This window comes from Marmota flaviventris, chromosome 3 (assembly GCF_047511675.1).
Source record: "Marmota flaviventris isolate mMarFla1 chromosome 3, mMarFla1.hap1, whole genome shotgun sequence".
Lineage (NCBI taxonomy): Eukaryota > Metazoa > Chordata > Mammalia > Rodentia > Sciuridae > Marmota > Marmota flaviventris.
Window position 1 is genome coordinate 33,299,337 of NC_092500.1, and position 20,391 is coordinate 33,319,727.

The window sequence follows — 20,391 nt, forward strand, 5'->3', positions numbered from 1 at the left end:
GAGCCTTTGACTCACATTTTTAAAATATTTTCTCCTACATCATTTTACAAATTTATACCGATTATTAAATACATTAAAAAGCAAAACAAATCATCACAAACAAGAAAACAAGACTTAACTGCTAAAGTTTCACATTTGAGGAATTCCCGATCTGCTTTGATTTTGTAAGATTGTACTCAACAAAGAATGAATGGAGGGCTGGGGACTTGGCTCAAGCCATAGCGCGCTCACCTGGCATGTGTGCGGCCCGGGTTCGATCCTGATCCTCAACACCACATACAAACAAAGATGTTGTGTCCGCCAAAAACTAAAAAATAAATATTAAAATTCTCCCTCTCTCTCTCTCTCTCTTAAAAAAAATGAATGGAAGCAGTAATGTACATATAGGGATTGGGCTATAGCAGAAAGAGGAATAAATGTGAAGATACTAAACCAGATGCTGTGTTTCACATTGTCTGCACTTAGAAATTTTCATGTGACATTGTTCCCTCTTCTTGTACAAGCAGCAGGAACAAGGGAAAGTACATAATCCCAGTACAACTATTAGAATCAGGAAATTGACACATTTACTACAGTAGTCAAATCTACATATGTCACTAAAAGCTCCAATTGTTTCAATAATACCCTACATTTCATCAGAAAATACAGAATCAAGCATTACATTCAGTTGCCCTATTTCAATTTTGTTCAATCAGACATACTCTCTGATTTTTTTTCTCCCATCACTGACATTTTTGAAGAGTTCAGGGCTATTTTGTACAATCTCTCAACTTGAGTTTGGGTGATGTTATCTCAAAATAAGATTCTGATTATGATAATTTGGCAGAAATACTCCATAATGATATTGTTGTACATCATACTGGAAGGCACATGTTCTTGATTTGCTCTGTTACTGGTGATAATTGCTGAAAGAAGAATTCAGTATATCAAAATAATTTAACACGATAAATCTGTGGCTAGAAAATTTAAATTTTCTAGTGAAGGACACTAATCTTTGGAGTAGTTCGAGTTTGCTGTGTATACATGTAGAAAAAAATAAACAATTTACACAGATTTGTGCTTGTCTAAAACATATTTCTGACTATGAAACAGATTTTGAATATTTTAATTTTTTTTGAATAAATGATAAATTTATTATCACAAATGATATTTGATAAAGTAAGCACTGTTTGAATATTTAAATCCAATTATAGGTTTATTTAAAAAGGCCATCCTGGTTTATTCTTCTACTTTTGTGGAAAACTTCATAACAGCATATAACATAGTTTACAAGCTTACACTAGGATGCAAGCTCATGAGAGTAGAAACCATAATGTATTCATTCTTTGACTCAAGACCCAGCTCATCAGTGGTTCTAAATAAATGTTTCAGAAGAACTAAGTTGTATTTTTATTCCTTCCTCTTTTCTTTTTGGTACTGGGGATTTAACAAAGGGGCATCAACTACTGAGCCACATCCCCATCCCCACCACTATTTTTGTATTTTATTTAGACACAGGGTCTCACTGAATTGCTTAGCAACTTGCTTTTGCTGAGGCTGGCTTTGCACTCATGATCCTCCTTCCTCAGCCTCCTGAGGTGCTGGGATTACAGGTGTGCGCCACTGTGCCTGGCTTTAATTGTGTTTTTAAAAAGATATTTTATTTTATTTTATTTTTGTTGTTGTTTATTTATTTATTTTTTATTGGTTGTTCAAAACATTACAAAGCTCTTGACATATCATATTTCATACATTAGATTCAAGTGGGTTATGAACTCCCATTTTTACCCCAAATACAGATTGCAGAATCACATCGGTTACACATCCACATTTTTACATAATGCCATACTAGTAACTGTTGTATTCTGCTACCTTTCCTATCCTCTACTATCCCCCCTTCCCTCCCCTCCCATCTTCTCTCTCTACCCCATCTACTGTAATTCATTTCTCTCCTTGTTTTTTTCCCATTCCCCTCACAACCTCTTATATGTAATTTTGTATAACAATGAGGGTCTCCTTCCATTTCCATGCAATTCCCCTTTTCTCTCCTTTTCCCTCCCACCTCATGTCTCTGTTTAATGTTAATCTTTTCCTCCTGCTCTTCCTCCCTGCTCTGTTCTTAGTTGCTCTCATTATATCAAAGAAGACATTTGGCATTTGTTTTTTTAGGGATTGGCTAGCTTCACTTAGCATAATCTGCTCTAGCGCCATCCATTTCCCTGCAAATTCCATGATTTTGTCATTTTTTAGTGCTGCGTAATACTCCATGGTATATAAATGCCACATTTTTTTTTAATCCATTCAGCTATTGAAGGGCATCTGGGTTGGTTCCACAGTCTAGCTATTGTGAATTGTGCTGCTATGAACATCAATGTGGCAGTATCCCTGTAGTACGCTCTTTTAAGGTCTTCAGGGAATAGTCCGAGAAGGGCAATAGCTGGGTCAAATGGTGGTTCCATTCCCAGCTTTTCCAGGAATCTCCATACTGCTTTCCAAATTGGCCGCACCAATTTGCAGTCCCACCAGCAATGTACAAGAGTACCCTTTTCCCCACATCCTCACCAGCACTTGTTGTTGTTTGACTTCATAATGGCTGCCAATCTTACTGGAGTGAGATGGTATCTTAGGGTGGTTTTGATTTGCGTTTCTCTGACCGCTAGAGATGGTGAGCATTTTTTCATGTACTTGTTGATGATTGTATGTCCTCCTCTGAGAAGTGTTGTTCAGGTCCTTGGCCCATTTGTTGATTGGGTTATTTGTTATCTTCTTGTCTAGTTTTTTGAGTTCTTTGTATACCTAGAAGACCCAAAAGAGTCTACAAAAAAACTACTAGAACTAATAAATGAATTCAGCAAAGTGGCAGGATATAAAATCAACACGCATAAATCAAAGGCATTTCTGTATATCAGCGACAAAACTTCTGAAATGGAAATGAGGAAAAACACTCCATTCACAATATCCTTAAAAAAAATAAAATACTTGGGAATCAACCTAACAAAAGAGGTGAAAGATTTATACAATGAAAACTACAGAACCCTAAAGAGAGAAATAGAAGAAGATCTTGGAAGATGGAAAAATATACCCTGTTCTTGGATAGGCAGAACTAACATCATCAAAATGGCGATATTACCAAAAGTTCTCTATAGGTTTAATGCAATGCCAATCAAAATCCCAACGGCATTTCTTGTAGAAATAGATAAAGCAATCATGAAATTCATATGGAAAAATAAAAGACCCAGAATAGCAAAAGCAACTCTAAGCAGGAAGTGTGAATCAGGCAGTATAGCGATACCAGATTTCAAACTATATTACAGAGCAATAATAACAAAAAAAGCATGGTACTGGTACCAAAACAGGCGGGTGGACCAATGGTACAGAATAGAGGACACAGAGACTAATCCACAAAGTTACAACTATCTTATATTTGATAAAGGGGCTAAAAGCATGCAATGGAGGAAGGATAGCATCTTCAACAAATGGTGCTGGGAAAACTGGAAATCCATATGCAACAAAATGAAACTGAATCCCCTTCTCTCGCCATGCACAAAAGTTAACTCAAAATGGATCAAGGAGCTTGATATCAAATCAGAGATTCTGCGTCTGATAGAAGAAAAAGTTGGCTCTGATCTACATATTGTGGGGTCGGGCTCCAAATTCCTTAATAGGATACCCATAGCACAAGAGTTAATAACAAGAATCAACAAATGGTTCTTACTTAAACTAAAAAGTTTTTTTCTCAGCAAGAGAAACAATAAGAGAGGTAAATAGGGAGCCTATATAATGGGAACAAATTTTTACTCTTCACACTTCAGATAGAGCCTTAAAAAGATATTTTAAAATTCAAAATGCTCACCCATTAAGATTAAGCTCTCTAGTTAGTTTTAATCAAAGAGCTTCTACTGTGTTGGCTAATTAATTAACCAGCATCTACATTTATTTTACTCAAAATACAGCAATAAGCACTGTGAACTGAATGGGAAGGCATGATCCTGGACCTTAAGCATATACAGTTTTATATGCCTATGAACAGGAAGATGACTGTGCTATTGTCTGTTTTTGTTTATATTTCATAATTTTGATTTAACATCAGTTATTGGAAATGTGCTTTTCAACATCTAACTTGCCATAGAATAATTATTGAGAGCATAAGGTTTAGGGATAGATTAAGAAGCCTCGTTTCAGGTTGTAGACCTATCTCTTTCAAGAAGTGGCACTTTGAGCACATCCCATAAATTAAGGAAGTCTTGGTTTATTCATAAACAGGTTGTTGTGAAATTCAACATGAATGAGATAATGTGCCAAAAGTTGAGGTACAAAATTTTAATTCAGAATTGGCAAATGAAGTTTAATGGACTATTTCAGAATTAAATACACTTGCTAATGACAAGTTCAATATTTTGACTTGACTGGCTTTTATTTTCTAGTCCTAATAAATCTGAATTATTGACTTATGCTTTTGAAAAGAGTGATTTATTTATTTGATATAATTTTTATATGTGTACAAGTAATATGCTACTGCTACACTTAGAAGGATAGGAAGTAAGAGTTACTTAGGTTTTCCAATATTCTTGCACTGTTTATTGAAGAATTTTTCACAGTAGTCTACTTAAGAGTCAAAATTTTATTTCAAGCACAAAGCTGTGTTTTTCTTTTCCTTTGAAGTAAAATTCATCCTTGAAAATATTATATCATGTTTGAAATCAGTAATAGTTTAGGATTTAAGATGCACTTTATTACTTTAATAATTTTGTAAATCGTTTGCAACCTGTCAAAAGATATATTTATCTACAGTTGAGCACCTAATCCATTATAGCTGACAGTAATTCTATGCCTATGTGCCCTTGCTCCTTGAATGCCAGTATATGTAGATAATTTTGGCAATGTCACAAAAGTAATAAAGGTAAGGAAGGTGCAGACAGCAAAAGTAACATTTACATTCTTTAAGCATATATTTTCCTGGCATGCACAGTGCACTATCAAAATTGTGTATAATTTGGAATCATGTTAAATTTAAAATTTCTTGAGTTTGACATTTACAAAATAATCTGTAAGCACTTAGCTTAGTTGTTTAATCCCAGATATTTGTTGAGACCAGGTTCAGCTTTACTTTGACCACAAAATTTCTTTCTGTTTGTTAACATGAAACACAGAAAATTAGATGAAGTAGGGATATACTCTGTTAATTAAATAATATCTATGTGTTGTTGATCACTGTTTATAATAATGTTTTATCTTGAAATATGTTTAGAAAATTGAATATTATCAAAATAGTAAATATCCCTGATTTATACCATAGTTTTAATTTGATTTCAATTGGAATTTTGCAGGTGACTTTAATAGCACTTGACATGTATTTCTAAAATTTTAAAAGTGATTCAAAAGTGGACCATACTAGGAAAACAAATAGTGTTTTGAGAAGAAAGAATAATGAAAAATAATTGCCCTATCATATACTTAAATATACTGTGAAGCTCCAATTAAACAATATGTTTTGTGAATTAATAAACAAACGGAAATACTTTTGAAGGAGCAAAAATGTTTAGTCTTCAGATGGACTTTTGCATTCATAATATATTTTAGTATAGTGTGTCAAAAACATGCAAAAGTATAAAGGGCAATTCTAAAATAATTCTTACATTATATGTGATCAAAAAGAGAACACATAATTTATACATCTATAATATATTTAATTTTTTAAAGACTATACTAACTATATAGATTTGTTTTATTGGCAATAAATGCATTATGGATAATTATACGGAAACATGCCATATATGTATTTTTCTCTTTTAATGAATGAGCTCATAATTCTTTTCATTACTCTGCCTAAAACCCTATTTTTTATAATTGAAATTCCCTCTTCCTCACAGCCAATATGTTCCTAAGTTTTACTCTAAATATCCCTTAAATCTGCCTCTTTATCTGCCAAATTATCATAATCAAAATTTAATATTAATTTTTACTTGGATAGATTATTCATTTTAGAAGCCAATGTCCACAGACATTCAATAATATCCTTCTATATTCTAGTTTAAATGAATTGTTTTTAGTTCAATGCCAATCTTCTTCAAAATCCTTCCGTAACCACTCTTTATTTATTTTTTTTAAGAGAGAGAGGGGAGAGAGGGAGAGAGAGAGAGAGAGAGAGAATTTTTTTTAATATTTATTTTTCAGTTTTCGGTGGACACAACATCTTTATTTTATTTGTATGTGGTGCTGAGGATCAAACCCAGAGCTCCGCACAGGCCAGGCGAGCGCATTACCACTTGAGCCACATCCCCAGCCCAACCACTCTTTTTTAGACCTATCTCATTAATGTCCTAAATGGCCCTGCTAATTGAACTCCTGCCTCCTTCTCTGTCCATATAGCTTTTCTTACCCTAACTTTGTTCTACACAAACATTATTTCAAATCTCCAAATGTATGCTTCTCCCTGGCACAACAGGACAACTCTCTCCTCTGCTTATAATGATCTGTCCCCCAATCCTTTACAGAGAACTGAGCTCAAAGTCACTTATTTAGCAAAATTCTCCTTGCAACCCTAATGTATGCTCATGACACACGGAGATATTTTACATAGACGTCATCATGGTTTCCAGTTACAAAGACAGTTGTGTGACTATTTGTGTGTCTCTCTGTCCCTTTAGAGTTTGTCTTTTTGTGTATGGTTTTATTGAACATAGTGTCCCCCTGCCTGGCAGAGTGCCTAGCATAAAGGCCGTACTCAGTCAACATTATAGATTTAATATGTGATTAAATGGCAAGATATATGCATTTCAGTTTTCTAAAACACTTTATTTCCCATTTTAAGAACATTGGAAATCATGTAATTTACACCATGTTCTGGTCACTTAGCTCTTTTATAGGAATTATAAAAGAAATTATAAATTATAAAATTATACAAAGCTTGTAGCATAAACTTCAAATCCTTTGGTCTGGCAGACATAAGTCTAAAACACAGCTACCCTTTAAATGCTACCCTTTAGAACTTATTTCACACTTTAACTCTCTATAAAGCCTTTGTTTTTTGCCCACTTGATTTACTATTTGTCTCAAAGGTATTCCACAGTTTCTGTTTCAGAACATCTATAAAAACCCTTCTTCCCTTTTTGCTAATCTAATTTCTAACTACCCTTTAGAACCTACTCAGGTCCCTTCAGCTCTACAAAGTCTTACCTAGCAGAATGTCAATCACCTTCTACTGCACATATACATAAAAATGGAAATGCGGGTCTTCTGACTTGCATAATTTCATGTCTTTATGTCCACATATATCTTTAAAATCAGACTTTAAGATATTAGATTACCTAGTTTCATGATGAATTTCTGTTTCTAATAAGGCTGGGTAAAATATTGATTGATGAACTGAAATTGATCTATTATGAAATACAATTGTAATACAAATGAGTGTTCAGCGGTTTCATCTGATATTCTATTCTAATTAAAAAATAAGTCATACCATTAAGTTAGGATTCCATGAAGTTTTAATTTTTTGATTGGCAGCCATAGACATCCTTATGCAGAAAATGTCCTGATTTAAGCAGTGATTTTTTTCAAGGACTTATCTAGTTATAACAGGAATCTACTCAATAATTCAACAAATAAATCTGTAATGTTGCATTCAAAGGGTCAGTGCTGAGGTTATAAAAGTTTGTGAGATGGACAGGGTCTGATTGCCTAAGAATTTTCAGTCATAAAGGTGATTAATATTAATTCATAGTTTATAATAACATGGGAAAAGGCAATAAGCAGCAGTTCTAGTAAAAGTTGATAATCATTGCATTAAAGCAGAGTTATACAATAAAGATGCTGACAACAAGCTGCAGATGAGTAATGTAGGAAAGGAAGATTGGCAGGATTTAGGTACTGAATGTAGAGGTTTTGCTCACAGAAGACTCCACAGAGTATAGGAATAAGACTTGCATGAGATGTTTATTAAAATGCAGATTTTCTGGGGCCCATTTAAGTCTTACTAAATCAATCTTTATGAGTAGATAACAGACAAGAAGCCATTTAGGATAACAATATATTTTTTATCCTGAGAATTAAGAATATAGTATTTAGGGATAAGATACAAAGTTTGGTTTCTACATTTGTGGGAAATCTAAATAGAATATTTCATAAAATTTGGAGATGTATGGCATAACTGTAGTAATTTTTTAAAGTAATATTTAATACCTTCATTTTATTTATTTATTTTTATGTGGTGCTAAGGATAGAACCCAGGGCCTCACACATGCTAGGTGTAGTAATTTTTAATATGGGAGAAAAAAATACCTAAAAGCAATTCATTTATCCCTATACAAATTTAATTTTAAAAAAAATACAATTACCTTACCAACCAATAACATGATCTAATGCAGTGTTGACTATCAACAGATATTCATTGTCCTGGCCTGGGACATTAAAGCCCCAAATAATACTTTGTGAATGATTGCAATTGTGTTAGTCAACTCTGCATCACTATGCCAAAATATGTGATGATATCAATATAAAAAGAGGAAAGATGGATATCCATGATTTTATAGGTTTTGGACCCGGTCACTTGGCCCTTTCAGTCTCTGACAGTACAATACATCATGTGACAGAAGAGACCTATTCATAATAACCAGGAAGCAAAGAGAGACAGGAAGGGGACAAGGTCTCAAAATCCCCACCAAGGGCATGTCCCCCAATGACAACTTCCTTCCTCTCATTCCCACCTTTTAAAAGTTTCTACTTCCCAATAGCATCATGGGCTGGGTATCAAGCCTTCAACACAAGAACTTTTGGGGAACATTCAATGTTCAGTATCTAACAGCAAAGTTTATATATGATATTAATTGTAGTTATAAAATTTTATATTGTATTTCTCATATTTTATGTAACAGTTTTATAGTTCTCTTAAATAGGCATATGAAACTGAAGGTTTACAGCATACAATTCTATGTATATTTTTATTTTATATTTAGCTATATCTAAATGGTGGTGGTGCATACCTGTAATCCCAGTGACTAGGGAGGCTAAGGCAGGAGGATGGCAAGTTTGAGACCAGTTCCAGCAACTTAAGGAGGCTCAGTCTTAAAATAAAGAAAGGGCTTGGAGGTATAGCTCAGGACTGTGGGTTAAATCCCTATTACCACAAAAGATTATTTTAATTTGATAATTTAGAATTATATGTATTTATGGGATAAAAAGGTTGTTATGATTTATGAATTCAGTGTAGAATGATTAACTCAAGCCCATTATAATAACATGGGAAAAGGCAATAAGCAGCAGTTCTAGTAAAAGTTGATAATCATTGCAATAAAGCAGCGTTATACAATAAAGATGCTGACAATGAGCTGCAGGTGAGTAAATGTAGCAAAGGAAGATTGGCAGGATTTAGGTACTGAATGTAGAGGTTTTGCTCACAGAAGACTCCACAGAGTCAAATTTGTATCATTTTCAGTGGTGAGTACACATGAAAGTTATTCTTGGTGGTTTTAAAATGTATGATATAGTATTATTAACTATATTCATGCTGTGAAATACCTCTCCAAAAAACTCTTTATTACTCTTGAGATTTTGTACTCTCCAAACATCCTTTCCCATTTCCCCTACAGTCTAGCCTCTTAGCACCTTTCTTTCTACTTCCTTGAGTTCATTTGTTTCAGATTCCATCTGTATGTGAGAACATGCAGTATTTGTCTTTCTGTGCCTGGCTTGTTTTACTTAGCATAATGTTCTCCAATTCCCTTCTTGTTTTTGTGAATGACAGAACTTTCTTCTCAGGTAAGGCTGCACTCCATTGTGTTTATGTATGGACTTTTTTTAATCCACTCATTTTCAGTGGTCCCTCAGTTTGATTCCTTATCATGGCTTCTGTGAATAGTGATCCACTGAACTAGGGACTGTAGACATCTCTTTCGACAGACTGATTTCAAACCTACAAAAATGTATCACTGTCATGAAATTGGTATTATACTTTTGACTTTCATTTGGGTTATGTGGTTTGATCTTTGCTATTTTCAATCACTTGACTATTGCTGCTTCCTGAAGAAAAATATCTATTTTCCAGTTGTTTAATATTCTTTATCACTGATTATAAATGTCAGTTAAGTGGATTTATCATTTTCTTAAGCTTCTTAAATCCATTTTATCTACCTGTGTTACAAGAACATTCATATTAAAAAATATGTGGAATAAGAGAGGAATAATGACATTTCCCTAATTTACATTACATAATACATTCTTTATGCATTGCCTTTAATCTCATTTGTGAATAAATGCTTTCACTTGAAGAATGATTTTAAATTATCATATTTTAAATTTCATTTGGATATAATTTACTATAATTTTAGATTGAGGATTAACCAATGGTCAGTATTCATTTTCCTATAATTACATAATAGAAAGTCATAACTTTTAAAAGAGGGAAATCGAATCATCTACCTAGTTGATGAATGCTTTTCAGTTAAAAATTTTACAAATATATGTGCTAAAATTGTAGCAGTATATGTAAGCTGCTTTTTCTATTTTGTCTACATGAAAGTGCTTCAAACCATGATAATATTTGAATTTCCTACAGGATCTCTACTTACCGATTTTGGAGTCACTCTTCTGGGTAAAATAATACAGGTTAAGGGAGAGTTCTGCAGTATCCAGGACCTAAATTATAGCAATCACACACACCAGGGGCGGGGATGGAAATAAAATGAGGGAGATTGCCTAAATTGCCCATTAGCTCTATAACAAATTAAGTCATTTTCATCTGGAGAATTATCTTACTTTTATAGAAAAAAAAAAGACATCAATTTTTGAGTCAGACTGACCAGGGCTAGATTTGCTTTCTAACATTTTTAATTATGAAACTCTAAGAGAACTACTCAAGCTTTCTGATCCATAATTTACTCAATAGTAAAATGAAGGTATGAAAACCTCCTAGAGTTTTTCTGAACATGTAATTAAACAGTATTTATGTTCTTTCTACTCTGGAATTGTAACCATTGTAATAAGTTTTTCTGGGTTCTCTCTTTATGTAATCTTATTCATCTGGTAGCTATAGTCTACATTGCAGTGACTACCAGATTTATATTTTAAACCCTATACCTATTAAAGTTTTATTTTTAAAAATATAAACTCAGTAATATCATGCAAATATAAAATAAACATGCTGAGGATTTTATTTAACTCATTAATTTATAAAAAAAAATGTTAAAATTGGTCCAAATAACCACAAGAAGATAGCTATGTGTTTATATAAGATAGTATGAGTTTATATATGTGTACATGCATGTGTATAAAATAGTCAAATATTTTTTAATAAAAAAGTGTAAAAGTTCCTGAATTAGTGCTCAAATTGGTTATTGTCTTATCAGACAATGAACTGCAACCTTTTTTCAAATCCATCAGAAATAAATTTTATTCATGTAACTGAACAGCAGCAACAATGGTACCATACCAATTCTACAAGGTAAACTCTGTCCCTTTTTAGTTGGAAAATGGTCTAGTTAATAGAAAGTTCTGGCCAACACTGCAATGAAAGAATGATGTTGGGGTTTTTAGTTTCTTCTATCCACTCCCTCCAGCAGAGAGGCTTAGGAGAGCATGCCCCAACCCAGACGGATCAAGAAAGGTGAGGGTCAGCCCGCTGCCCACCCAGCCCTCCCCACCGGAGGACAATCAGAGGCACAGGGAGACCAGCCAAAGCCGGATCTCATTTATTGAGGAAGCACACACAACTTATATAAGGAGTAAAAGCCAATCATTTTAAAACACGGAAAAGCAGGAACCAATCAACATAAAAGTTCAAGTCAGCAGGAGGAATTAAAGAGCACTAGCTGTGCATGAGCAAGGAAGAGAAGCAAGCCAATCAGGGAGGCTTCAAAACAACTTTAGTGTCCTCCTACTGGCATTTAGCCAGGCACCTTCTTAGTTTTCGGCCCCACAGAATGACAGCTATCTCTTTTGTCTATTTCCAAGTTTGGAATAATTTTTATGACACTACTTTATCAGATTTTAAGTATATGCAAAATTTATACATATATATGTATATACACATATATAAAAAGTTGTCTATTTACACACAATACATATATGATATTTATGTACATATGTAAAATCATGTGTGTATATATGTGTACATATATATGCACATGCACACACACACACACACATACATACAGATACAATCTTTTTCACCTAGTTGGTGTTCCCAACTGTCTAGCAAAGTCTTCAGTGTCTTCTGAAATGCATAAATGTATTCAATCTCTCCTCCCTAATTTTTACATCCCAAATCTAGTCATTGTATTTGATTTCTTGATTATTCCCCCCTTTTATACCCATGCTACCAAAATCATGTTCTATTTAAAGTACCCAACCTATTCTGCAAATGTGTCCACTTTGTGTTCTTCTCCTTGCTACTCCTTCTATTCCAGGATGCCATTTTATCTTGTCTATATCAGTGCTATTATACCATATTAATCATCATTTCTTCCAGCCTTAACTTCTTACCACTTACCATGAATTTCTCTTACACATGCCATTAAACTATTGAATGGCTAACCATTACACTTCTATACAAAATCATTACCCTTGCCTGCAAGGTTCTATGAGCTTGCCAAGTTCTTCTCATACAATTCTCTGCTACACATATACTTCTATCACACTGATATTTCTATTTCCTGACGTCTCCAAGCTCATCTCCACATTTCAGTAGCTAATAATACCTGTTTCCAAAATGCTCACCCCAGGGCTATCTTATTTATTCTGCTTTTTGCTTAAATATCAGGTCTTCCTAGAAGCTTTTCCTGACCACTTAATTTAAATGATCTCTATCTCCTTATTCTTTATCATGTCATCCCACTTATTTTCTCTAGAACACACATTTATATGTTGTGTTATATTTTGTTAGTTAGTACTACTTTCACTAGAATATACACTCTATGAGAAGAGCTGTCTTAGCTCTCTGATTCAGCTCTGTATCCTCAGAATCTAGAACAGGATCAGGCACAAGGTAACCTCCCAACACATATTTGTGTTAATGAATGAATGACACGAAAAAATATGTTAGTTATATGAAAAAATGTAGGCTCTCAATAAAACTAGGGTTTCTTGGTGCAGAAAAGGGTTAGTGCACTAAACGATAAATTCACTTATTTCTTTCATTGTTCTAGCCATGGTTGAAATTGTAATTAAATTTAAATATATTGTCACAAACAATAAGTCACTTTGTGTGAAGCAAGTCCACTGTGCACTGGCTAACAAGTTGTTGGAGACTGATGGGGCAGAACAACCACACATGTAAGTTGCATGGGACAGGTTTGTTTTATATAGATAGCCAGCAAGGAACAGCAGAAGCCTAGATCTATTGTAAACCTGTTCATAGGGATCAAGGAGGCTCTCTGGTTGGATGGATTCTTGTTGACAAATGCCACACTTGCAAAGCAGCCCAGGGACCTCAGAAGCCACCTGGCCCTGGGATACATACTTCAGGGGTAACATGATACACTGGGATAAAATGTTGAAGTGGATGGTATTTTAGTCAGATTTTTTGCTACTGTGACTAAAGGACCTGACCAGCACAAACGTGGAGGAGAAAGTTTATTTGAGGGCTCAAGGGCTTAGGTCATAGAAGGCAAGCTCCTTTCTTCAGGGCTCGAGGTGAGGCTGAACATCATGGCAGGAGAGGGTGGCAGAGGAAAGCAGCTCACATCACAGTGATCAGGAAGCAGAGAATGAATCTCCACTCTCCAGATACAAATTTATCCCCAAACCCACACCCAATTCCTACCTCCTCCAGCCATTTAACCCATCAGGGATTAGCTCACTGATTAGGCTAAGGATATAACCCGGTTATTCTTATTCCAAATCTTCTGGCACTGGCTAATGTGGGCTTTCAGGGGATACCTCACATTCAAACCATAACAGATGGTTTAGTAGCATGTGTAAGAGAAATGATCTCGTTCTGGGGATGGGTTGCTGAGCCAGAGTTTAGGCTCTTCTGGCCAATTCCTCCTTATCTCAGTATGTTGCATTCCCAGCATAGACTATAGTTAATCTTGAGAACTACAAGTGAGGAAGGGGGAAAGCTGGATGGCTAAATGATACCTGGAGAACTGTCCTCACTTCCTCAATTAACACTTGGGATAATGGAATTTGGAGTTTACCAAATATTCATCATCAAACAAGAATTACCTTCTGGTGGCAAATGGATTTTGTCTAAACATGATTCCCTATAATCTTTCTTTTCAGCATGCTTTGATTGATAATGTTGTTTTGTATAACCAAAATGCTTTTATTTATAACATGAGCCTCTGATTTCAGTTATAAACTTTGTATTCAGAAAAGCAGATAATGCTTACAATGAGAACAGAACACGTGACGCCCTTTGACTTTAGCAACACTTTAAATTGTTTTTGTGACTTTTAACTGAACATGTGTGATGAACTATAAACGGAGTCGTCATAGGATTCAATGCCATGTGTTTATTGTGGTTTTGGGAGACAATATCTTCATGATTTACCTTAGCGACAATTTATTAAATATTTAAATTTTATTATATTTGACAAGTGTGTGCTGATATACTAATTTGAAAAAAAAATTCTATGCCAGTGACCTGAAAATCAATGTATTTAATAGATTTCCTCCAGGAGTAGGAGACTGGAATCCATGTGCGTGTTGGTTTTATAGCTATTTGTGTAGAGAGAGGGAAACTCATTTTGGTTTTCTTTGTTTTTAATGTGAGGGAGGCTGTGGCCCTTTGGCACTCTCCACCACATTTAGGGGCATGTAGGGACAAAGAGTATTCGTTTAAAATAATTAGTGCAGACTGGGATCTGTGAAATTGAAAATAAAGCTTGTTCTTGCAGTTGGAGTACAGTATTTTCAGTGGGATTGAAAAGGGAACTGAGCTAGATTGGATCCATGCAAAAAAAAAAAAAAACACTAAAAACTCCATTGAACACTGAAAAAAGAAAGAAAGATGCAGAGGGCTAATTTGAAAATCATTTCTACATGCTGACCTTTTTCTTGTATATAAGGAAAGACTGGAACATTCTGTGGGGGTTATATATATATATATATATATATATATATATATACTTATAATATATATGTATGTATATATATATATATATATATATATATATATATATATATATATATATACATATATATTATAAGTATATTTCAACATAGACATTCCTTGGCTAGAATTACATACATGAAAATTTCCCAATATTAGAACAGTGCCTGATATTTAATGGCAACTCACAAAATCACTAAATACCTGTTGAATGCATGCCCTGTGAATCAAGATAAATTCCTCTCTGATGAGAGTACCTTGTGAGTGACATCTACTATATGAGGAGAGGAATCCATGTAAGTACCTGGAATTAATAACATAATTGCTATATTATGAGTGTGTTCCCTGAATTCTTACATGGAATTTTAATTACCAGTGGGATAGTAGTAAGAGGAGGGGCCTTTAGAGAGTGATTAAGGCTGGCGGGTAGAGTGGGTGGAATTAGATCCTTTATGAAAGTGGGAGAGGGCTTTACTGCCTTCACTCTTCCAGCATGTGAGGACATGGCATTTATACCCTCTTCAGGACAAAGCCACAAGGTACTTACTGCCTTAGGAGCAACATCAGCCCTTATCAGGTACCAAATCATCCAGTGCCTTGATCTTGATCTGCCAGTCTCCAGAACTAAGAGATATCAATTGTAAGCATTTTGCTATAACAGCACAAGTGGATAAAGACAATAAGCTTATTGACTATGGCAGGGTATATCTTAAGAGAAAGCTACGGGGAATTCAAAGGAGTCCCTTCTGACCAGTGAAATGGCAGGGAACTGAGGAACTGAAGTGGGAGTGCACACAAGCAGTCTTATAGAGTTCCAGCAGCAGGTCTGTGTGTAATTGGATTCCTGAACTTGACAGTTGAGAGTCCAGCATTAGCAGTGGATTAGAAAGCCATACTGGATCACATTAGTCAGGGTGCAGAGCTGGGAGTTCTGGCCCCAGGGCTTAGAATTTTCCTGAAGATACTAAAAGTAATAATATATAAATAAATAAAAATTATAGAAATGGCCCCATTGGTAGAAAAATTGGTGAGGACCCATTCTAGGAATTAAGGTTTAAAGGCATAAACCAGGTCATAAGACATAACTACCAGTCAGGTCTAGTTTTGAAAGACACATGTGAGGCAGAAAAATAACTTCAATGTGGATATTATTTAAAATTATGATTAGGAAACTTGTTTTCTATGCCTGAGGTCTTGGACCACATTTTACTAGTTTAATCAGATAGGTTTATGGAAACAATATAATTTAGGGTGAATGCTCGGAAACAGGTTGTAATATGAGTAGCTGAGGCCAGTTGCGTAGGCATTATGTTCTTGTACCACTAATCTCCCATAGAAAATCCTGGATAGTAATGCTTGAATATCTTCCCTTGTTGGCACCACTTTGATCAATGTAATTCCTGGAAGAATCAAGTGAAATTATACTGGGAATAGACCCTTGGGACTCTTCTATCTGGCTTCTCTGGACATTATTTCATTCATCTTTTCCCTTTGTTAATTTAAATCTATATCTTCTCTGTAATAAGCTACAACTGTGAGGGCTCTCTAAATTCTGTGAATTCTTATAGCAAGTGTCAAGCCTGGGGGTCATCTCGAGGACCTCCTAAATAATGTCCTTTATAAACCACACACACAACACATAGTCTATGACTTCTGGGTTTTGTTTCCTTGACAAAGGAACATTTAATTGTTCTTTGAATCTGAGCTAAAATTCCTGCCAAATTTTATGATTTTTGAATTACATGAAAAATTCAGTTTGAAAAAAAATATGTATGAGAAACAACACAATTGATCCTTGGCTGACATATAAGAATTCTAGATAAAGTTGAAGTATAGAGATACTTAACTCTTAACTAGTAACTTACACTTACTTAGTATGTAGTATTTGCCAGGAGTTCTGTAGGCACTTTATATGTCTTAACTCATTTAATTCTCAACCCTGTCCTTCAAGAGATATCTACAAAGACAATGAAATATACATTTAGGATGATTCAGGAAAGGTTTGATTTTTCGATTTAGCTTATTATCTAAATAGTTTTCCTAAATATTCCCTTTAATTTATAGATGGGTTACCTTTCTATTTTACTGAGAATCATGACATTTCCACAAAATTTTATGTTTGGAGATACAATTTGACACCGATATTCTAAATAACTACAAGTCAGGTGTTGGGTGGACACAATATACTTTGAAACTCTGTTCAAGAATTATGTTCTAAGTGATCATCCCACATGGAAGTTCTTTTTACATAGTTTCTGTGCAGTCTTGTCAGTTGATATTTTCAATGGAAATGAAGACATTGTGCTTTATCCTCTTTGATAATTAAGGAAAGTTAAATGTCACTAGACTTTCTATGAATGTGCAGAGAAGAGGGCCACGTCTAATACTAAGATGTTTTTAATTTGTCTTAAGGGAAACTCATAACAATGAACTCATTTTAAAAAGTGGCATAAAGAAATGATTAATTTTGGAGTTTGAAATATTGAATGTAAACTTTAGTCCCAAGTTAGAATGAAATATGTAATTTCTTATTTAGTTTGATCTTCAAACGGCATATACATGACACATTTATCTTCTTTAATATTATAATGTAATAATGAAGATTTCAGATGTATATAGGATTTTCTTCAGATGGAAATGCCATTAAGTCTATGAATGTCAATCATTTTAACATTAAATACTAGCATGTCACTATTATTGTAGAATGTGGAAATCAAAAGCTTTAAAAGATTTCTTGTACTTGGTATCAAGAATCTATTCTTCCTGCTTTTTTAACCTATAAGAACTCTTCCATTCAATACTAGAAAGAAGAACTTAACATGACATATATTGAAGATCCTCCCACTGATATATCGTATCAGGGCTCAACTTTTATTTTCTTTTCTATAATTGTTCATAAAAATGAAAAAGGGGGCTCAACAGTGCTTGAGGAGAGATATAAAAATCAAACATTAATTTTATTCAGATGAGATGATTTGTATGCAAGCTGATCAGGCTACAAGCTTATCTCATTACAGCTCAAGGCTGTGAGTGTTTCATCATTTCTCAGATGCCATTAAGTTTAATAATAAGACTGCCTGTATTGTGTATTAAAAATGTGTGTCTGTTCTGCAATTCTGTATAATGGTGAAGTGTTTGTGAATATTTATTACTTCGTCTTTAGTGCTCTCAACTTTATCCTAAATAGCAGAGTTAATTGCCTATACTGCTCTAATTGCATTGTTTAGAGCATCTTCTAGCCTCTTTCTCTTCAGTTGCAGATATATTAGGACTATGTAGATTTTTTTTAAATGCAATAATTGGCATGTGAAAACTTGCACAGATATATAATTGCAGCCCAAATTAAAACACCATGGGTATGCTTGGTCTCTGGCAGGGTCAATTAGCTCCATGCCTTTTTTTCTGTGAATATGAGTAGCCAGTCCTGCTGATTTTAAACAGTTTCAGAGGCTCTGATTTGCATATGTAATTCGTTTCAAGAAATTATGGTAAGGGCCTAATTTTTAAATGCCAACCAAAGAAATGTTTGCAAGAACTCTTTTTAAAAATGGACCTTTTAATTAGTCATTCACTTTATTATTCTTTTCAAAATTAGTAGTGCTACATGAAATGCTTCAGAATGGATTTTGTAGTCATGATTTATATTCTTCTTTGCTTTTATCAAATTCTTTCTTCTTTGATTTTATCTCACTGGATGTCAGTAAATATTTTGATAGTAAATAAAGCTCTAACGATTAGAGACCTGAGACTTAGACTCAAATTTGTCTCTCAAATGTTTTCTTAGATAAATCATTTTACTTTTCTGTATGTGCTTCCTCACTGTTCAAAAAATTCAACTCCTACCTATATATTATGACCTATGGTGCCTTCTCTCTCAATTACTACCATTAGTGTAATCACAAATAATTATACTAATGTTTTAAGCCGATAAATATTTTTAAAAATTGGTCAATATGACCTACATCTTTCTCCTTTCTCTAAATAATTCACCATGCTTTAGCAATTTTTTTAATTTCAAAGTGGGAAAACCAAGGTTTCTTCTGGAAACATCTTTGGTAATCCACTCAGATGAGACTCATACTTCATTTAGAGACATGCTATTATTAGAAGGAAAGAAGTATCATAAATAATAGGAAAAACTATAATGCTTAAAAATGTTTTTATAGATTACTGTTTTCTTATATCTTCTTCGTACCCTCATTTCATCCAGCCTTAGGCACCTCAATATCTAGAATGACCTTTTCAAGACCTATGTGGGTCCAAGACAGATACACCCTTCTATTTGAAAATAAATAAATAAACACACATATGTGCAAATACACATTTCATAATTTCCAAGGTAACACACATTGTTAAGCCAAGAAAGAATGCACAGGATGTTGTTCAGATGGGCCAATGGTTTAGTCTGTCTGATGAGTATTATATGATGGAAAGACTGTACAATTTTACAGAGTACACCAATTTTAAGATAAGAGGTTGCCAGTTATGTAAACAGGAAAGAAGTAGTCAAATACATATAAAAGTACATGTTATGATCTGGCAAAAATCAAGAAAAATAAAATGTATGAAAAAGTATACAAAAAGATAGATTGTTGTTGAATTGTAAAGGTTCTAATCTCAATGATAAAAATAAAATGCCACTAAAAAGTCACCAAATTTTAGCAAGTAAATAAAATGGTATTGTGGGCTATATGAAAAGAGAAGCTTTCAAGAATTTGAAATGCTCAGAAATATCTAGTGCTGCAATATCTATGAAAAAAACTAGAAAACCCATTGGGTTAGATAATTTTAAGACTTTCAAAGATTTAAATAGAGTAAGAGAACATGGAACAGAAGCCAGAAAATACTATTTTACTGAAAAACCTTTTTTAAAAATACAAAAAGACTGAATGGGAGGTTAAAAAAAATCAGAAGGGCTATGCTGAAGGAAGAAAAAGAAGGATAAGAAGAAGTGGGAGGAGGAGATGAGGGGAGAGAGGTAAGAAGGAAGAAAACTATATCTCATTTTCTTCAGTGAGCCAAGTACACACTTCTAACTAATTAAATAGAATAATAATCATTAAAGTGAAAAATAAGACAATGTGTTCCTCCAAGCAATCAGGGATGTTCATTTTTCCACTGATCTACACAGAAAAAACGGCCAACCACAATTAATTAGACTGCCTACCTAATAGAAAAGATGACCTACCTATACTATGACTCTCTGATAAGTAAACACATAGAACTCATTGCTGGACCCTTGGATCCTAGGAAATAAAGTAAGGAAATATTGTTGATATATTTTTCTCTGGTTGAAATTGGATAGTTTTCTTCACCTGTGTTTCTGATCAAAAGGAATAGCTATGCCATGTTTTTCATATCCCAAA